Below are 17867 nucleotides of genomic sequence, written 5' to 3' on the forward strand. Positions count from 1 at the left end.
CGTCAGACATAGACCACACCTTCATGGTCGGTGTGTTATCACAGTTCAGTACAAGTCAAACTGATCCTGACTGGGATCATTCAGTTCATTTTAAACTCAGATAAACTCACAGATCAGCAAAGACAAACTGGACAAACCACACAGTTAAAAAAAATCCATTCGATCGCACTTTTGCAGTTTTGAGCCACATCTAACTGGGTGTACTGCAGAAACACTGCAGACACGGTCACTATTAAATAACTGGAGCCATACAGAGAGAGCATCAGTCTGCAGGGCAGTAACTTTGGTATCTTTTTATGTTCACTTGCTTTCACACAAATGAAAGCAAAGCGATGGGAAGTCCAGTGGAACCTTTACCTTTCTTTCACCTCCCTAAACTACGGCTGCAGCTATCAGTTATTTTCATTACTGATTCACCTGCCAGTTTTTAAAAATAATTTATGAATTTTTTTGTCTGTAAAATGGCAAATGCTGCCTTTAATTTAGTCTTTAAGTGTCTTGTTTTGTCTGACCAATAGTCCAAAACCAAAAGTTTATTATCACTGAGGACAGGGAAAAGCATAAAATCCTGAGGACCTGGAAACAGCAATAGCAACATCAGTCTAAAAAATACTGAGAAAAAAGCCCATGTCATCAGTTCATATGTGTGAAAATCCTCCACTGAAGACAACCTACACAGAGCTACTGTGATTTATTAGTCTTAAAGCATCTCATCCTCATTACAAGGCTTAAATATTCAAAGTCAAGGTAACAGTCGCACATATTTTCAAGAGGGACTCAAGCTCAACAGTTCTGGAAACAGACCATTTATAACTGAAACTCACAAGACAACATAACAAACACAAAGACAACAGCCTCTCATTAAATTTTAACATTTAATTATCAGGTGCATTTTATTCAGTTTCCTGGACACTGAAGAAATTCCTCAAGTCGCACCAGGTGAGAAACATCCTGAGCCAAATAAAGAGGATTCAGTGTGCTGCATTCTGATCGACAGAAACTGGGATCTCCTCAGACTGGTCTTTTCTCTTTGATTCTGGGAGGCTGAGATCTACTTTTAGGCAGTAATGAACAGAAATAAGATAAATAGATTGATCATTTATAGGTTACAGCAGCAATTAAGTGTCTACAAGTGCAAAACAATTAATTGTTTGAGTATTTGTTTATGTATCAGTGACTTTAATCAATGCATGTGTTCCCCACCAATGCACGTTAGACCTCAGAGGTCTGCACCATCACCGGATTAAATGCCAGCACTCCCTGAGTAACACGGCGGAAGTTCGACGTCTGCTTTCCTCTGAGCTGATTAGCTAAGATTCCAGAGAGGAAACTGCTGACAACTCTGCAGCCAAAGCTACAACAACGATACAAGGAGCTGTGGAAAACTACCAATCCCTGTAAAACAAAACCAAGCACACCACCCCCATGTCAACAACATCTGGCTTGTTCTGGTGCATCCCACAGATTCTTGATCAGATTGGGATCTGGGGAGTTTGGAGGCGAGGTCAACACCTTGCTATTTGTATTATCTATTGATGTAGATGGATCTATCATATTCAGTATATAGGTTAGAATATAAAATATCTAAATTTCAACCGAATTATACAAAACAGAGAAAAGCAGGGAATTAAAACATTTGAGAAAATAAAACCAGAAGATGTTTCGTAGCTTTGCTTGTTTTCTTGCAAACAGACAGAAGCGAATTTCAGTGTTTCTAACCAAATCGCGTTGTGTGAATCCTTGAACTCTAGTTCTTTTAGTTCTTCATAAAACATTTGCAAAGACGTGTTTTTTAATATTTGACGTCGTGCTTTGTTTACATTTAAACAAGTATTTAGATGATAACAGTCGTCTTTGTTAGCACTTTACTGCCACCAACTGTCCATGGGTAGAACATCATGAAACCAAGAACAAGATCTGAATCACACCATCTGCACATCGCAATACAAAATGAAGACCCACTCGCTCCATAGTGCTTCTAGAATAGCATGAACAAGAGGGATTTTGAAGGCATATACTGGCTGATACTGGTAGTTAAAAACACACTACTCATTACATAAATAAACATATACACTGATACCAGTTAGTTACTAGTGGTATAAGGCTTGACAAGGTATCATTAATTTTATTGTTGAATAATTTAATTTAAATTAAGCAATACTTTTAGCACTAACAAAAAACAATACATTAACTGTTGACGACATAAAATGAATTTAATGTGTAAAATCTGTGGAAAGACCTTTTAATGGTTAAAACACCCTCCACATTCACCTGGGATTTGTGCTGTGGACTTGGCTGACTGAGCACGTGTGTCCTGTAAAACAAACTTTTTACTGTGTATGTATACTTTTAAAGAAACACATTACATTCAGGGACTGGGCATGCACTGACTGATAATTACTCCGTCCTCCCCATTGAGATAAACAATTTGTTTTTGTCTTTCTACATCAACATGTCAATTTGTTTTTGCTGATTAACCACTCCGCTAATTGTAGGGCTTGCTAATTGCTTAAACAGTTTATGTGCTGTCCCTGCCACAAGAAAAGCAGGTTCATCAGGTCTGCAAATCAGATGCAATATCACTAAAGACAAAATGATGCTTTCTGCTGCAATTAGAGGAGTAAAATAGAAGATAATTTAACATTTTGTTGTCCCTGTACCTGAAATACTTTCTCCAGAATCAATTCCCCCTCTACACCTGCCCTCCCAGGAGTATGAGTGTGTGTCTAAAAGAGCATTTTTACCCTTGCAATTTTCTTTGAAGAAGAAGAAGAAGGGAAAAAAAAAGCTTTTCCCAGTCATGGCCCACCGTCACACCTGCCGAGATAATCATTCAGAATTACGATGCGCTCATTTCTCACCTCTCAGAATCCAATTTCTGCGATTACATTATGTGGCTGTGCAGTCTATCTGTGCTTCAGAAGCTCATTTGACATTACCAGGTAATGGACTACAGTCTTAACATTCTGACCAAACCTAGGTAAGTGCACCGCAGGTTGCAAGGTGCAAACTGTGCTGGGAGATGTGACTATGGCTTCTGCCGTCTTTCTGTCATTTGGTTTATGGTGACCTGAGGGAGCAATTTGCCCTTAAAATTGAGCTTTTAACCCTCAGTTGTCATGATGGCTCAAAACTAATGAACATTAGATTTGGTAGAGATTTGGTCCCACTCATATTATTACCTCACTACTCTGCTGTCAGTAGAAATTATCTTTTTTGTACTTTTACACCCAACGCGTAGCATTTCTACTCGGATCACACAGACGACGGCGCTGCATGTGGTTCAGAGGGTCTCAGGCTTTCAGCATCTTTTCTTTGGCGAGTCAGGGGCTTAAGAAAAAACCTCACTCTGCCTCCTGCTCTGAGCTTTCAGCTTTACACTGCTTAGTTTCTCATTAGTGTGCAGGGGTAAACAGATACAAAAGTAAACATCTTGCACTAGTATCCCTCCGCCAACCAGTTAAATTGCAGTTTACATCCATGTCTGTTGAGACATGTATAATTCCAGTGAATAGTTTCCAGTGATGAACATGCTGTTTTTTTTGTTTTTTTTTTACAGAGGACTAATAGGTAGCTTCATCACATGGTGCCATGACAACCACCTGAAGCTCAATATAATCAATTAATAGATGATTTGTTGTCCTTGTTCTGTAAGTATACTACATCAGATGCTTGAAACCATGACAGTGCAGCTAAGACAACAGCAGCAATTACATTATCACTGTCAAAATGGCGACCGCTAAGCTCTCTCTTCATCTGGGTGAAGAGGTAGTACTCTGAGGGTGTCAGATCAGGTGAGTAGGGCGGTTGTTGGACGAGTTTAAATCCACATTAGGTGGGTGACTGCACAAAGGCTGATGCTGTCCATTTTCTCACACAGTGCTGACTTGCAATTTTCAGTTACCCAAAATTAAAAAATTACTAACTTCAAACTTTCTGCATAAGCACTCAAACTGCACCTGCATCTAATAAAAGCTGGTTAACTCATCTCTTTCTACCTTAGGCCACAAACCTTTCAATCACCCCTTGAATACTGTAAACACTGTGATGGTGTGGATGGCAGCATGAGGGCAGATTTTTTTTAAGACAGTGTTTTAGTCCGGAAACAGCTGGCACAGAGAAAGGAGAAGTCCTCTGTGCCCTGGGAGAGAGGGATCCATCAGTAAGAGGAACACAGAAGGTTATGTCCCCTTCAAAACCCATAACCCTGAAGAGCTGCCCTCCGTTTCATCACGGGCTACATCCGTTTATGGATAGGTTTTTACATAAACTTTGTTATAGCTTGGATATGACACTAAAACATCCAAGAACTGATCCACTGTTGTATGTCACATGATCATGAGTATAAACCCCAAAATGTGTTATTATTTGGGGCTTTACAGCGTTTCAGCATCTTTCAAATCTTCATACACAAATACGTCATCGATCACTGTTTTCACAAACAGCGAGCATCAAAACAAGGAATCAAAACTGCCTGAACCTCCAGGCCTGCGGGGTCTTGTCAGGGCCAGAGGTTCATGCTGACCTCTGAGGGCATGGGACAAGGCAGGCATCACGTGCTGGCAGCTTTATAGAAGTGAGAGTGGGAAGTTGTTGCTCTTTATTGTGGCAACCTGGCACACGAGGTTACACTGAGGGCATTTTTTTGGGCAGCTTGTTTTCACACGCTGACCACAAGTGTGGGAACTATTGATCTGCTGTGATTTAATTAATACAGGGATGAGACAGGAGGCGTGAGTGAGTTGTACTTTTAGATACAGAGATAATGTGTCGTCAGAGGAGTAAAATGCTTTCAGCTTTTACCTCCGTTGTAGTGATTTTTTGGTTAAAAAGTGCACAAAAAAAAACAGATCCATTAGAAGTAAAACTATACACACTTTGAACCGAAAAATAAGAGTTACAGGATCGTATCTAACTTTGTTAAGTGTCTGTTCAAAAATCTTGGCTTTAATTATCTCTTGTAAACTTTTAAAAACCTGATGTGCAGCCTTGATCCTCAGCCAGAGCTCGTCTTACTCTTCCTGTCCTGGCTGAAGAGTCTGGAGATTATCAGGCTATTTATTTTGGACTGACATGCCAGAACCCATTTTAAATAATCTCTCAAAACTTTAATTATAAAATTTGTCTTTGGCTTTTTATTCATTTATTCTCTGCATCTTAGTTGTGATTAATAAATCAGATTTAATTCCAGTGGCCAGAAGTGGATTTTTTAAAAAAAACATTGTTATTGTTTTACTTCCCTTTAATTCATGTTATTACAGTTCAAGATTCAAGATTTAACTTAATTATCATTACATAACACAAGACTGTATAAATTAGAGACAGCTAATAAACAAATAACCTTTGCTGCATTGTGATGTGTGGTTAAGGCAGAGTTGATTACAGTAAGATGTGCACAGAGCGCAGCATCAGTAGGGAATCGGGTGATGGTCAAGAAATGATTATGCACATTGCGGAAGGATACAGAGAGTCAGACAGCATGATTCAGCCGAGAGGTGTAGGAGGAAAACTTTCCCAGGTGGAATGAAAATAAACACTGGTACACACAGGAATAAAGCAATGGGTGAAAAAGGAACAAGATAGAAAGAAGAGACAGGAAAAAGTCTTTTGATCAGATGAGTCCAGGTCAGACATGACTGGAATCTAAAGATTTATGTGTTCAAACTTTGAGCAGGTTCAGGGCCGAATCTATGAATTCTTTGCATTTTTTTTATCCACGCGAGTAAGTGCAGATGTAGATTAGGGCCACATGTTAAAAAAAGAAACATAGAATACTGAGTTTGACTTTAAAGCCTAGATTTTTTTCTACTACTTCATGGCACAGTGCTGCAGTAGCCAAGTGAAGAGGAGAAAATACATGGCAGGTGGGTTATATTTTTTATATTAACAAATGTATTGGGTTCCTGGTTAAATGCCTGAAACAAGGTCTGTGGTTTTAACCCAAGCTTGAGACATTTTCACGTTTTATTCAACCATGTAAAATACGTCAGAAAATCCCCCACTTGAGTTTTTTACAGGTCTTAAAAAGGCGGTTGCTAACAGGTGGCTAAATGGGACTACAGAGAATGTCAACATCATAAAACCAATCTACTCACCAGTCCACCTCTTTCAAGCTATCACGAACTTTCTAAGAAGAAATATATATTTATATTTATCTGTGATAATCCAGAATCCAATAAAAAAACTCCATTGGCTTCTTGTCAAGGCGATCAGGGTGATGCTACCTTCTCAATGATCAACAGTCCTTGATGAATGCGTCTGGTGTCCACAGTGTATTGCAAATCTTCCTAAAACTAAACCTAAAATGTTTCAATATTTGAAATATACAATCAATACGCATCATTAAAAGGACACTTAATTATATACTTTGGGTCTATAGCTACTATACAGTCAGGCTAATGTGCAGCAGAAACTTTCCTGTGGCAGCTACAGGAGGAACTTGGGTTGTGATTTAACAGAGGAAAATGACAAAGACAGTAATGAAAGAGGAAGAAGGTGAGAGACCAGCTGAAAAGAAAAGGTTGAGGAGTGTGTGTGAGACATTGTAGGGTGTGTGTGTGTGTGTGTGTGTGTGTGGCTGTGAGCTGGAGCAGAGAGGGAGGCTTTGCTGTGTGTGTCAGTCCATTGGACATTTTTCTGCTGGTTTCCTGTAACAGGCTGAAAAGGTTATTTATTGCTGGAGAGCACTGTGCTTTGCATTCTTTCAATTAAATGGGCAATTAAACTCATCTGGGATTTTAAAAGATGTAGCTACAAGCCCAAGCAATTATTCATCTCTGAATTTATGGTTTTTGTTGTTGTTGTATTTGGGTTAGGTTGTGCGTGGGCTTGGGTGGACTTTTAAGATGACTCTGGTTTGATGTGCAATGTGCAGAGGATAAAATGATGTTCATAGAAGAAGCCCTACTCATCTCTTTTCCAGCACAGCCACATCTGTCCATCTTCTACCATCCATCTCTGATAAAAGAACTTCTCATTAAACCTCATTATGAAATCATGTTATTTAACCAACAATGTCAGGTCTTGGTTCAGATCAGATTCAGGGGACTGAGATTTATTTTTGTCTAATACACAACGTGTCCTGTGAATACATGGAAGTGATTTTGGTAAAAGCCATTTACTGGTTTGGCCGTGTTTCACTTTGCAAATGAATCACGCTGTCCTGACGACTGAGGAGGAGTGTGAGACTGAGAGTTTATGTTTCTTTATTTCATGATTTGTTGCTCCTCGACAGACTAAGAGCTTATTGACCACAGTTTAGTTTATACTTGAATGTCGTCACTGGTGCTCTTTGTATTAATAGTTCAGTTGTAGTTGTGTTTATTAACAGACCAAAGAAATGCCCACTGTCATATATTCTCCCAAAACAGTAAATGATTATAATGGGGCCTTACAGCGTTTCAGCATCTTTCAAATCTTCATCTTAAATTATTTGTAGAAAGGAAATCTGTTGAAGCTGAACTATCAAATTATATCATTCCTGAATTAAAGCAGCTTTTACCATTTAAACTTGTGCTACTTGTGATATTCTCTTGTCTTATCAGCCTAAATAACAAACAATACTGCATCAACATTTTTCACATTCCTTGCATTATTTTGATTAATAGATACCGGATAATCTCACCGAGTTAATATCCTTTTTTTAAATTAATCAGCAGCCATTTTCTCTTTGATAAATAAGTATTCAAGTATCTCTCTGTCAGAATAACAGGACAAACCAAAGACTTGTAAAAAGCACTTCACCTTAAAAGCCACATCAAAATAAAATGGCAGAGAAATAAGCACCAACAAATACACAACCACCAATGCCTTTTCACTTCATTCTGCGCACACCTCCACTCTTGACCAGGACTGTTTATCACTTCATAGGTGTGAAATGTGTGTGAGTGAGTAAATGTATGTCAGGTCTTTCAGAGTGACTGACGGTCTGTAAAATCTGCCACTGCCCGTTATTTTTAAACAGTAATTCTGTGGCAAAATGTTGGTCTGGGAGTTTTTCTGTCCACCCAAGAGCTGACATGGCTCGGATGTAGCCTTTCCAAACTGAGCACATTTACTCTGAATGAAGTGAAGCACTTCTGCACAGATTTATAGGCACTCACTGTTTCTATTTTCACTCATGATTTTTAAATGTTTCTTATTATTCTTTATATTTCTGTGTATAATAAGTGCTTCGTGAGTAAGTAAAGAATTACATTATAATGCCAAATTCAAGTCTGTCTTTCTCTTTAGTTTCAAGCAAGTTGTGGTTACTTGTACCACAAATTACTGCAAATTACAAAGTGTTGAACAATATACAACATTGTAGTTTGAAAATCATCTAATGTCCTTGACTTGCTTCTGTGATTCAGACCAATTATCTACAATAACTGAACATCCATTAAGTTGAATGTTTTGTTTTGTATAAAATTCATAGTGACTCATTGTGAGTTTTGCTCTATTGAATATAACCTGGAGTCCGACTGAACCAGTTTATTTAAAGTCAAATAATATGAAAAGAATGTTTTTATACCCTGAATAATGTTTGAAGGTCCTTGTGAGTTGGCTCTTTTATATCTGTCTTACCATAGATAAACAACTTTTTTCTCTTCTTTTCATTAATGTTTTGAACTTGTGTTTGTTTCACTTCCTTTAAATATGAGTTCAGCAGCTCAGTTCCATGTATACGGATTTCTGTACACAACGTAGATGGATTTATTTGTCCCAGAGTAAAATGTTTGATCGTGGGGTGACAGTGCACCCTAGTGGTCGTTTTCCTCACTTACACGCTGAGGTCACACTAATTATACTTTGTCATATCTTTTTACAGCCACTATCATACATCTCCACTATAATACAGGCATTACAAACTGCACTGAGCAGTTTTAAGTTATGGGTTTTTGATGGCTAAAAAATGTAAAGAAGCTGCCACAACATTTACACTTCAAAACTTTAAACACTGAAGAATTTTCTTGTCAAGGTGCAAAAACATCTTAGCATTTACACTGATGCAAAGTGTTACTTGAGTGTGTGTTGAAGTTTCTAATGTTTTTATATTGGGGAACATTAGTTTTATGGTATATTTTATGTACCTTGTAAAAGTCATTACAGTAGAAAATGTCACAATACACTGCAGCACATCACCAGGTCGTGGGTCGAGACTTTTAAGGCTTTGATACAGACGCTATGGGGCTTAACGTGGTTGTTCAAATGTGCTGAGTGCACCTACAGTACACTCCATTTATTTTAATTCAACACTAAAACTGGGGCTACATCAGCTTCCTGCAAGAATAACTCCTCAGTCACCTTCTTATTTTGCAATGAGATTTGAAATTAAACAAGACTATCAAAAAGAGCTGTTTGAATAAGACATACGTTTTTTTGTTCTGCGTGACAGACATCTTTATTGTCTCACACACACACACAAAGATGCTGATACAAAGGGAGGAGTTCAGTGAACTGTAAAAACACTAATGGGATCCCTGACAATATAATTAACTAATGAGGCTGATGGAAATGACAGCTCTCTGTCACCAGACACCCTCACTCCCTCTTCCCCAAATGATCTCCCCCCTTGGTGCTCCCTGCTCACATCTGCTGCCTCAACAATCCTCTCATACACAGAGACAACATTTTATCACTTACTCTAAAATATTCTGCCAAAGTTTTGTTTCCAAAAAAATAAAATAATTTAATTATGAATGCATGGATCTTTACTGGTGGTCTAGGAAGCAGAATCCATGAGAATATTTGGTAATTATTGATAATTCAGAATTGCTTTACAACTATCAAGTATTGATTATGGATAATGGATTCAAACAGCTTGTTATATATTCAATTTACAATGATTTAAATACGAGAAAAGCAGCACATTCACATATTTAAGAGGCTGGAACCAGATAATGTTGGGTAATTTGATTTTACATTCAACAAATACACTGAGCGATCAACTGTTTTAATCTGTGGTTTTGATGGACCACCAAATGAACCTCTGATGATTTATCCCGGAGCACTCCTCATCATTCAAACGGTGCAAACATGCAAAACAGTTTGAATCCGTTGAAACGTATTCTTTACATTTTTTTCTTGGTGACACTTGATGCTGGGAAAAATAAATCTCCTGCCCTGCTCCGTTTGATTCGCTTTTACCACCTGTTCTGATTACAACCTGCGCTCAGTGGGATGAAGCGTTGGCACAAAGACCGGCTCGCTGTGAGTGCATGCATGTCTCTGATTGCACTTTATGCCCCTCTGAGGCTTAAACTGCAGGTGCACTGAAAACTGAAAGCTAATTAAATTTAGCTTAAAGCAAGATCAACATAATTCACCAGGTCTGACATATTTCATTTACTTTTTACCTCATTTAAAGTCACAGTAAACTAGAAAAATGACTTCGATAAGAAGAACAGATACTAGTGCTTCTAAATCCATGAGTCTTGAACACACCATTTGAAAACTCTCCAGTTGCTGATTGGCTAACACTGCTGCTGGTTAACAGTTAACCTCTTTTCACGCTCGATTTCATGGTTAGTGCTAATTCCTAAAAAGCAATTCACTAAGGAGGTCAGAGATGTGTGATGCTGGAGTCGCCTCCGTGGCTGCAGCCACTGCAGCAGCATCACTGGTACATTGTGCTCCTGTGTCACTGACTGACTGCAGCCACTGATTTATCACTGAGCCACAAAAAGGCTTCCTTTGTGTCCCTGTATAAAAGCCAGGAATGTTGGACGCTCCATTAATTAGGCAGTTTGTTGTGCTTTTGCATGGGGACACTGGTAATGATTAAGCAACCTGGTAGACACACACACACACACACACACGAACATACAGTATAAATGCCGCTCTATTTCTAGATTTTCTAGGACAATTCTGATCAAATTTCAACAATGACTGTGATAATCCTGCACTCACCTCACTGTAACAGCAACATGATCATAGCCGGTGAAATTTGTTTTCAGTACAGAACAGAGAGAGATATATAGACTTTAATGCAATATAATAATCACAGTATTTCTGTATGTAGTACAAGGCAAGATGCAGAAATGATTGATTTAGAGTCCTTATTACAGCAGGAAAAAAACCTCTTAAACTGTGTTGTTTTGGTGGACAAAGTTCTGTAGCGCCTCCCAGAGGGCAAACAACAAAATCCTACTGAAGTACAGAGGTATCATTAGAAAAATGTTCTTAAAATATTACAAGTATTCATTATGTAGTGGAAGATACTGGATAATTATTACTGATGCATGAGAGTGTAAACAGCATTGTAGCAGGTTCAACTTGAGCTAAAATTAACTACTTTTTATATAGTTAAGCAGTTTAACCTGTTTTTACTGTATAAATTTCTGAGTAAAATCTTAATTTGCAAGTTAACAAGTAGCTATATTTATCAAATAAATGCAGTAGAATAAAAGGTTCAATAGTTCTCTCTAATATATACATATAAGTGCTTTATTCTACATACAACATTCACCCATTCACACATGTAGGAACCAGGGATAGAAGCACTGACCTGACTAGTTGACTAGTTGCAGTTAAACTCATTTCTCCTCATTTGAAATGTTTTCCTTGAGTCATCTTTCGCTGATGACAGAGAGTTAAAGTTTCTGTCAAGCCAAAGCTAAAAACAACTCATGTTTCTCCATAGCAGTGAAAAATCTGCACAGAGGAAAGTTGTAGAAGCAATAGTCAAACAGTAGGGGTCAGTATAACCATACATAGCTACAGCAAATACAAGCACAGTGCCCAGTGAATGTGCTATAAATGTAATCTAATGCCTCTTAACAGGCGCTCTCTCACATGTCTGCTTTCATCTGCATTGTCCTTGGGCGATCATGGTATCATCTACACTGGTCAAAAATACTACTGTGTCACAGTGTGCACGTACTCAAAACAAATACAAAGGATGATGCACAGTAAAGATATGGCTTTAAAAACCACTTGGCTTAATACCAAAGACAACATCTTCTTGACCTTTTTCTTAGTGAACATTTATTCTTTAATTAAATGGTTGGACTGCATCTTCCACACAAGGCACTGACCAGGACTCTTTAATGTGCAGACAGGAGGAGCCAGGAACAATTTGTGAATGACCTGTTCCACCTCCAGAGCCATCATTACAGTATGCAGATATTATAATATCATCTTATTTACACACTCTCCTATATGCAAGCTTTACCGTACCATCAGCTGCCAGTTTATTAGGTACACCTAGCTAAAACTAGTTCAGGCCTGCACTCATCCAGCGTTCATGAAAGTTGTAATGTTCTGCTGTATTGTTGAACTGCACTGGATTATAAAGAAAGATGTTTGTTATTTAATCTACCCTCCCTGATAAAAATAGGGTGGACAAAATAATAGAAACACCTGCCTGTATAACGCCAAACTGCAGTCTCGCAAATGACCATCGAGTTAAATCGACACTTCTCTAAAACAGTTTCAATAAAAACAGAATTTATTGCAGTACTGTTGTGTTGGACTGCACCAGTTATAGCTAGGTGACTGTATGTTGTTGTCAGATGGATCGTTTGCCAGTAACGCTCAGTGATAACACAGAGTTTCGAGCCAACGACTGAAGGCAGTCACACTTATTGTGCTTTTTCTCCATCTGTCTGTCGCACAGCTAAAACAAATGTCAAGAGATGTGGTTGCTTTCCTGAAATAAATCCAAGAGTGTTACATCAGCCTGTTCATTATATTTCATTTTTCAATTCGTATAAAATTCTATCAACCAGTAGTAGTGCAGTCCATATAAACCATGTTATAAAGACAATATTTAAACAAAAGATCAATTGACTTAGAATTACAGAACAAGCTGAACACAAACTATATGATTATCTGAACCTGCTTTATTCAGACTATTTGGTCATTATACTTTCATTAGATGCTTCACATGTACTGTTAATTCCTTAAACTATTACTACTGAATCTGTGCTTGTTTCATGTCACAGACCATTGTATTTTCTGGTGATGGATGGGTACTTAAACAGGCTAAAATGCCAGAAGCCATGTTAAAGATTACTTCTTCTCTTCTTTTAGGTTTTTTATGGTGGTTTTCCTTTAAATACCAGTAACTAATCCACGGTGGGTGTATATTTTTACCACCTGCAGGTGAGAATACAACAGCCAAGATGTCGTTTTAATGACATGCTCTGTATTTAATGAGGAGAGATCACAAACCAGCATTATAAAGCTAACGTCCCACAACAAGCACTCTACATTCACTGCAACACAAAACACAGATATTATCATATTTTAAAATGTTATCCCAGGCCAGAGTTTAAAAATAAACCAGCTCCCAACGAGAAACACTGCTTTTTCCCTCCTCTTCTTTCTTATCTCTTTCTCTCTCTGTGTGAAGTATAAATCCTTCCCTCCCTCCTTTAGGCTATAAACTTACTGACCCTCTTTGCTGCAGCAGTAGTGCTCATCCCTGCATTGACTCCCTCAGAGGAGAAAATCAATAAGCACGGGTCAAAACAGCCACTGAAGGAAGGAGTATTGGTAACACTATAAAACCATCAGCAGAGGATTTATTGAGGATGCAACCGTGGTCTCAGCACAGAGTATTAGGCTTGGTGTGATTTTACTTGTATCTGTGTTTATAGCTACGCTATACTATGTCTTCTTTAAGCTTATTAGCTTGATCCAAATGTTTCCAAGTACAAATACGTGGGTACCAAAAGCTTTTCTTTGAAGTAAATACTGATGCTGTTTGTAAAAAGGTCCAGCTGTGTTTGCTCTTTCTAATAAAGATGAATTATTTCAAGGTGTGCTGTGCTCGTGACTTTTTATGTCGTATGAGTAACAGTCACGTCCGGAGGCATCATGTTTTGACCATTTCCTTTTCTTGTGAATGTGATATCTCAGGAATTCCTTGAGAGAATTTCTTCAAATTTGGCACAAACGTTCATTTGGACTCAAGGATGAATTAATTAGAATTTGGTTGAAGGTCAAAGGTCAAGGCCAAATCAAATTCATTGTGACTTCATAATGTTCTGCAAAAAACACTTTTCAACACCATAACTTGTGATCATATTTCATGCTACTCGACTGGTTGGTGGAGGCACACAACCTCAAGGTGGTAATCCAAGTTTTTGGAACGATTCTTACCTATTCTATTGTGGTTTGGATGCCTCAGTTTGGCAAGTAAAAACTGTCTGGCTAAGCGGGTCAATCAAGGTGATCAGAGCTTGATGAAATAAAGAGTGGTCAAGTTGAAAGTTGAAACTTTAAATTAAGTATAAATTCCAAATATCAAAAATGAGCAAAATGTTGAGCTAAAGCTAGAGAAAGATGAACAGTACAATGAATTTCAATATATTCACACACAGGAAACCTCTGATAGGCCTAATGTGAAGACATCAGCCTTTCTCCTTTCCACACATGCCTTTCACCTCTCAGCACTCTCAGCCCTGTTCACGAATATGCCGCCACGGAGGAGTATCTTTGGCTCCACGCCTGCTGGTGTCCATGCCGCGCTCATGCTCCTTATCAGGTGTCAGATGTGGGTTTGGTGTCGCTGAAGCCCTGTCCATTTCTCTTCACGCCCTGCTTTTTGAGCTTCATTACATGGACCAAGTAACAAAAACAAAAGCATGGCACTCATCACTTTTCAGTCCAGGGGAAGTGAAAACTGCAACCTAGTTTTTGTTATGTTGGACCAAGAAATCTGTTGGGGCATTCAGGGCTATGCAACAATTAGTTAATTAATAATTTACTCAATCTCACAGAAAATTAATTGCCAACTAGTATGATAATCAAATGATCATTTTAGAGATTCGTTATGCAAAAATACCAAAACATTTATTGTTTTCAGTCTCACACGTGAGGATTTGAAATACAATTTGACTGAACGTCATGAATTTGACCTGCTAATCAGTTAATGGATACATTTGAGCAACTCCTGCAATCATCTGACAGAGCAACATCAATGTCTCTCATGATATATACACAAATATATGATTACAGATTGTGTCAGAGGCAACACAAAGTTCATATCATACATGTTTGCCAAAGACAACAATACAGCATTGTTTGTTAAAGGTTGAGAAAATCTGGATTCACCAAACCCAGAGTTTGTCCAGTGGAGAAAAAAAAATGCAATAACGCTAACTGAAAACGTCCCATCTTGAACCGTCTGCAGAGTTTGGAAAGTCCCGTAGCCAACCGTGGGAACATACAACATGAAAGCCGGTGGCTCAACACCAGGATAAGTGAATGAACAGTTCAGATGCAGCGTTGTCTCCTCAGCCTTATTGGCAATTAGTGGCTGGTAGGTCGACAGGAAAGGCAGCAGACAGTGTGTGAATGTCATCAGAGAGCCTGGGTACAACGAAGTGGTCTCCTACAGTAACACCAGCAAATCCAGGAGGCAGGTTTCAAAAGGTTTCTTTGGTTTGGACAGAGGTTCTTTATGAGGATGAAATGAAACAAATCCTGTGATGTGTTCACTCCAATCTTCATCAACTGACAACCCACAGAAAAAGACATCACAAAGACGAAGTTCAGTATAAAGTCAGAGTCATGGGTTTGTTAGTTTTCAGTGAGCACTTCATGTTACCTGCTCTCTGACGAACGCTGATCTGGCTTTTTGATTTCTTCAGATTAAGAGCCTAATAATGCTTTTTCTTTGTCATATAGCCTGATAAACATGCATGGTTTCTTGAGCATCTGAGTCTTCGCTGTCTGAACAGCCCCACTGACAGATATTTTAAATAACCTCTGTTAGATGTAATGCCAAAAAAACACAGAAGTTATTACTCAGTTTACAGCGGACCAACAAAATATCAAGAGCCAATTCTGGTACTATTGATGCATTTTAAAACTACACAAAGACAATTTTTTTCAAGGGTTTACAGCTTGTGATGGCAGGTACCAATTTATGAAACCTTGAGAATAACGAGAAGAAAATCGTTATATGACGGACGCAAGTATCACCGTCAGTCGGTTCATGACAAAGCTATGTAAAAATCTAGAAATATCCTCTATGAAGCATTATTATAGGACAGAAAAAGACACAGCACTGAGAATATCTGTACAGTACAGTCTGAAGCCATTATTGTGTATTTGTCTTGACACTGTACAGAAAGATGCCTATGGTAACAGAGCCAATATGGCCTCAAGTTATATTTCATTTTACCCCGTCTTATAGAACCTTTTTTTAAGAACGTATGACTAAGTTAATTTGCATGTTAAGACTTTCTGTCCATGCACGATTTCAGATGGGAAAATGCTGAAGGAATGTACTTTTACAAGAATGTATCTGTGAATAACCACCAAATCACTTCCCCTGAGGATTTGTCAAGGTGTTTCAAACCCCATGCCAATGTGGCTCACACCGTCTGTGGTTGACAGGGTTAGTAGTCACACTCTCCAGAAGTTATTTTTCTGTGACGATAATGGCCGAGTTATTTTGAAGTTGTTAATCATCCTGGTGGGTATGATGACTTTCTTTCATTAGGAACTGGTGGAGGTCTGAATTTTAGGATCAGGATTTAAGGGTTCTAATAAGCAGCTGTTGGAAAATATTCTGAAGGACGCATTGTGGAAGTTTATGTCATTAGGTATATTATTATGAGATTATTTCATTATTACTTATGCATTAACATTTAAGTAGCATTTTAATGTTGATGCTGGAGCAAAGTCTAACTATTTCACAGACATTTTCATCTCTAATATTGTATAATATTTTCTAAAATGATGAAAACCTTTTGCATCCAAATGTTTAACAAGCAGTAACTATGGATGTTAAATCAATGTATTAGATGAAATACAATCTTTCCCACTGGAGTTAAAGTGTGAAGAAGTGTAAAGACAAAAAAGTCCAGTAAAGTCAAAATATGTCAGTATGACAGTACTGATAATAGTAAGGTAGTAAAGGTAAATGCTAGGCATTCAGTGAAGCTGGAAAAGAAAAAAAAAAAAAAAAACACTTAAAAAGCAGCAACTGACCTCATATTATGGCTCAGTTTACTATTAAGTGTATTTTTCTTATTTCTGTAGTTACTGTACTGTACTGTGTTGGCAGGTTTCAAATGGTTTGAAAGTCTGGTTTAATTCCAGATTTTGTTTGAAGAAACGCCCGAGTCCAAGCCCTTAAAGCCCGATAAACACACTCAGTTCATTCAGGCTGGGAATCTCGATCATCGGGTGGAATTTTCTCCCTCGCTTTGATGTTTCTCCAAGGGTGACTATTTATACAGCCAACACTTGTTGTCTGGAAAGTGCAAGCCTCTGCTGCAGGGTAGATCCCCACTGTACACAAGCACATAAACACGGCCCGGGCTCACAACGCTGCCCTCCTTATCGACAGGAACCCAAAGTTCCTCCAGTGGAAATGTCTTTGTTCCCCCCTCGGCTGCCACACAATGAGCGCGACTCTCTGGAGTCGGCTGAAGGCACTGCAAGCGAAGGCCTTCACTCATTCCACACATAGCGCGGCGAAGGCGCTGACCTTGGCAAGAAGCTATTAAAATTGTTCTCCGCCGAACACACGTATGTGCAGTCACCTTGGCACACAAAAACACACTCGTGCATACAGCAAAACATGTTTTAGTAATACCCTCTTGCTTAAAAACAAATGAGAGTGGAAAGACAAATTACTGCACTCAAGACTAGAGGTACATTTTCCATTTATCTTCATGTCCGTCAGAGCATGTATCCCTTTGTCAACCATAACCACATCCATCTACAGAAGCTTGATCTACAGCACCATATTACGTTGTATCTAGGAATGTCCAAAGCGAAAAATGCCCAGCAGAATTTCACCAAAGTCATGTCTTCAAATTGCATTTTTCTGAACAATATTATAAAGAAAGCCCAGATATTCAGTTTAATGTCATATAAAACAAAGAGAAGCATTAATTCCTCAGTTTTAGAGACTGGATACA

The sequence above is a fragment of the Lates calcarifer genome, linkage group LG7_1 (assembly GCF_001640805.2).
Source record: "Lates calcarifer isolate ASB-BC8 linkage group LG7_1, TLL_Latcal_v3, whole genome shotgun sequence".
Taxonomy (NCBI): domain Eukaryota; kingdom Metazoa; phylum Chordata; class Actinopteri; family Centropomidae; genus Lates; species Lates calcarifer.